Raw genomic sequence first — 5,023 nt, 5'->3', positions numbered from 1 at the left:
ACTTCTGGTAGTTCTCTGTTGATGTGCTGTTCTAGTCATTTTTGGATAATTTTCAGTAAAATCTTGCTTGCATGTGAAATCAGTGAAATTGTTCTGTGGAACAATTAACTCCTCAGTGGAGTAGATTTCATCAATCTGTTCATTCTGCTGAGTCCCATCTCCTAACACATGAACCATGGTCACTTGTAAAATCTGATGAGCCTTGTGAAAATTATTAGACTGGATGTGCCGTAAAAGTGGAGAAATGGATGGAAGGATGTACAAGTAGTCCTTGGAGGCATGTGTCTGACTGCTGGAGTTACGTGAATGCGTTAAAGCTGGTATATAAACATGTTAAAGAACAGCGCTACTGCCTGTCAGCTTTTCTTTATGATGGTAAATTGCATGTCACTGTCTTGCTGGAAGCTGTGTTTCTGGTATTGCATACACTAGCACAGTCACCCATGGTGGACAGTTTTCAGAAGAATTTCTGTACTAGGAATAAGGGCATGGGGGATCTGCTTCCAAAGATTAGCCAATGAACATGTTCAGGTTCACAGTAGAACATGGTCTGACTTTCCTTGGACACATCATCAACTGATCATAATATTTTATGAAGTAGCACAAAAGGGCAAGGGAGATCCTTGGTGAGATCGATTGACCCAACGTCTACAATGATAAACTTGAACGTACTGGTGATCATGAAGGCAAAGCGGGATGGGATGGCATTTCAGTCTGTTGCTGGTAAAGTCTATTTAAAAGGAGCCATCTATTAATATTGGTTCCCACCTTGAAGGAAATTATCGATGATTCTCTTAATAATAGTTGGAATAAACCATAATCAAGGCATGTCATGACTTTTAATAGCGTTGGAAAGAATGGTTCCCAGCATCTCCAATAACGACCACAATGCTATGCTGTTGAGTATCATAGATTCGGAACGGACTCATAACTGACCCTCAGCGAGTTTTCAGAGGCAGTAAATTGGATGAGATATTCTGTTCATTTTATTCTTTTATTTTGCCATTACTTCCTCTTTTTTGGATTCTTGACATGCTAGTACAATTTTCTGAGTCTCTTCTGACATCTGTTTGGTCTTTTCTTGCTCTCTTCTCTATAATGACTTTTTGTTTTCTTCCTGGATGATATCCTTGATGTCATCCCAAAATTCATCTGGTCCTTGATCATTAGTGTTTAATGCCACAAACTATTGGGATGGTTTTAAATTTAGATTCCAGGTCATACTTTGCTTCTTGTGAATTTGTGTTTTGTTTTGTTTTGTTTTCCTCTAGGGAAGGATGTTGTTAAATGCCGTCAAATTGAGTACAACTCATAGCGGCCCTATGAACAGCACATCTGAACCCTGCCCTATCCTGTGCCATCTTCATCATTTCTGACATACTAGAACCCATTGCTGAAATCATTGTGTCAAACACCATATGGTTGAGGGTCTTCCCCTCCTTCACTGTCCCATTTTATAGTCAGTACTCTTCAACAACACATCAATAACAATCAATAATTCTTCTATTCTCCTTACTCATTGTCCAGTTCCCTGATGCATAGTAGGTGGTGACACAACCATAGCCTGAATCAGGTACACCTTAGCTTGCAAAGTGACATCATTACTCTTCATCATTTTGGAGAGGTCCCTGACAAAGATCCTATGAACAACAGATTTGAAGATCTGGGCCTTGTCCTATCCAGTTCTGTCCTCAACTATTATGGATTTGTTCAATCTCATTGTCACCTTCACTATGCCAACTCATCTTTTTAGGGTCTTCCTCTGAGCCTCCACCTTCCCTAGCATGTTACCCTTTTCCAAACACTGACCCTTCCTAACAACATGTCCATAGTATCTGAGGTGAAGTTTCATCATCCTTGCTTCTAAACAGTATGTTGGCTAAGCAGCATGTTGGCAGCACTTTCTTCAAGACAAACGTGTTTGTTCTTTTTGACAGTCCATGAGATATTCAGTACTCTTCTCCAATGCCACAACTCAGAGGCATCCATTCTTCTTCTGTAATCTTGTCATTGGTCAGCTTTCAGATGCACGTTGATTTTGTTAGGTCCCATCAGTCAAGTACAACTCATAGCAGCCTATGAGCAGCGGATCTGAACCCTGTCCTGTTCTATATGTTATCAGTCTCTGACATACTTAAGCCTGTTGCTGCAGCTGGTTGAAAGTCTTCCTCTCTTTGACCATCCCTCCACCTTCCCAAGCATGATGTCCTTCTCCAATGAATAGCCTTTCCTGGCAATATGCTCAAAGTATGTGATGCAAAATTTAATCCTCTTTCCCTCCAAGGGACACTCTGGCCGTACCTTATCTAAGACCTCTCTCTTCTTTTGGCAGACCAGGGGATATTCAGTTCACTTTTTCAACACCTCAGCTCAAAGGCATCAATTATTCTTCTGTCGTCCTTATTCACTGTCCAGCTTTCAGCAGCACAGCAAGTGGTTGAAAAGGCCATGGCCTGAATAAGGTGTACTTTAGTCCTCAAGCTAACAATATTGCTCTTCAGTCATTTGGAGAGGTCCCTAACTGCAGACTTTCCAAGTGCAATATGTCTTCTGATTTCCTGACTGCGAGTAACAAGGCTGTTGACTGTGGACCCAGTAAGATGAAATTATTGACAATTTCAGCATTTTCTCGATCTATCACAATGTTGTCTATTGGTCCAGTGGTGAGAATTTTTGTTTTCTTGATGTTGAGATGCAATCCGTATTGACGTCTGTATAATCTTTGATCTTCTTGCAGCAAGGGTTTCAAGTCCTTCACTTTCCGCAAGCAAAGTTTTGTCATCTGTATATTTCAAGTTGTTGATGAATTTTCCTCTAAACCTGATGCGACATTCTTCATACAGTCCAGTTTCATGGATGATTTGCTCAGCATAAAAACTGAATAAGTATGGAAAACAGATGTAGCCCTAACACATACCTTTCCGGATTTTAATCTATGCAATGCTTCTGTGTTTTGTTTTTACAGCAGTTTTTTTGTATAGGTTACCTACTATCTGTGTATCCGACTCAATGGCACACAGTAATAGGTTACTTTTATAGTAAAAATTTATTCCCTCAAAGAATACCCAAGGGGATAATGCCAACTTTACGTATGTTAAACAAATCATGTGAGTGTGGTTGGGGATCAAGACAGTCCCTACTTCCCACAAATGTGATGGTGGTGGTGTGTACCACTGAGTTAGATCCAACCCATAATTAAGCCTCCAGCAGGTTTTCAGAGGCAGTTAATCACACAGGAGCTTGCCCATCCTTCTCCCTCAGAGCAGCTGGTGGCCTCAAACCTCTTGCCTTTGGGATTGCAGTGCAGCTTCTTCCCACTAGGCCAAACATAATATGGCAAAATAACTACAGAATTGTGACTTCTCATGCTTAAAAGTTACTAATTTCTTACCAGAAGAAAGAAGAAAACAGTCATAATTTTACATATTAAAATAATCTGGATTCTCCAACTCCAAACAGATCTGTTGTTGTTGTTGTTATGTGCCCTTGAGTCAACTAGCACTGATAGTGATCCTATAAACAATGGCTCTGAACCTTGCCCTATCTTGAGCCAATCTCACCATCTCTGACACACCTGATCACACTGCCACAGTCACCGTGTGACTCATCATCTCACCCAGGGTCTTCCTCCAACCTTCCAAGCATGATGTCCTTCTCCAAGGATTGGTCTCTCCTGACAACATGCCCAAAGTACATGAGATGAAGCTTCAAAATCTTTGTCTCCAAGGAACAATCTGGGTTCATCCTCTCCAGGACACACCTGTTTGTTCTCTTGGTAGTCTGTCATCTGTTTAGTACTTTTCTCCAGCACTACAGGTTAAAGGTGTCAATTCTTTTCCTGTCATCATTATAGTTTACTTTTAATTCCAAGAACCTATTCACTTCTAATTACTGCAGTTCAGCACCAAGAGGAAGACCTACTAGCATGGTTGAGGTGGAAGCTTCTCTTCTCCCCCAAAACACTGGCTCACAAAAAGTCAAGTCAGGAAAACGAACCCCTGAGCATCCATACACTCCTGTCAAGTTGTACAACCAGGAGATGATGCGTGATGTGGGCTTCAGGGTCAGTTGGTAGCAGGAGGTTGTCAACACAACATTAATTCTTTCACATAGTACTTTGTGCTGAGACCTTGAGAAATCTTAAGAAACGTGATGCTTTTCCCTAACACTTCATTTTCGTTTCAGAATCACAAGGCATTAGTTTTGTCTGTGATCACAGACCCACAAGCTGACCCAGTTGACCAAGAAGATTTTCTTTTCCCGAATGCTTCTGTCTCTGACATGTGATCAAAGAAAGGCTTAAATCTACAACTGGAAAGAGCCTGCTCCAAGACTGCACACTTTGCTTCAGAAAACCATCAACAAAGGCCAACATGGTTTATCATAATGAGCTGTGGGAAGTGGGAAGTTTCTCCTTACGTGAGAGAATCACAGAAATTCTGAAGTTGTAGTGAGTAAAGCCAGGCAAACCAGATGAGTTCTCCCACCTTGAAGTGCCATGGGGAATTCTCTGATTGTCAGTAGAAGCTGTGGACACAAAGAGGATGGGAGCCTGAGCTTTGGTGGTCTGGTGGTTAGGGGTTTGCATTGCCAACCCAAAAGCAGGCAGTTCAAATTCATCATCTGCTCTAAGGGACAGGAATGGACACTGAAAACCCACTCGAGGGTTAATTGTGAACCGATTCCAAGAGAACTGCTAATAAATTGATAATCCAAAGGGGGGTGGTGGTGGTTGTTAAGTGCCATCGAGTTGCAGGCGACTCACAGCGACCCTATGAACGAAAGTCCTGAACACTTCCTGTATAACTTTCGTCCTTTTTCCAGGTTCATAGGGCTTCCAGAGGCAAGCTATTGTGGAAGTGGATGCCACTCCTGCTTCCAAGCTTGTTTTAATCGGGAAGCTTCACCAAACACTGTCCACCATGGGTAACAGTATTCGACTTCACAGCAGCCAGGAGTTACCTCTGTACAGCAAGTGGACATACCAGGGTTACATGACCTAGAAGAATGTCTCACCAAAAAC

Source organism: Elephantulus edwardii, unplaced genomic scaffold, assembly GCF_000299155.1.
Source record: "Elephantulus edwardii isolate Elephantulus edwardi_28Jun2011 unplaced genomic scaffold, EleEdw1.0 scaffold00150, whole genome shotgun sequence".
In the NCBI taxonomy this organism is placed as follows: domain Eukaryota; kingdom Metazoa; phylum Chordata; class Mammalia; order Macroscelidea; family Macroscelididae; genus Elephantulus; species Elephantulus edwardii.
The sequence above is the reverse complement of the archived record's forward strand: the minus strand, read 5'-3'. Positions refer to the sequence as shown.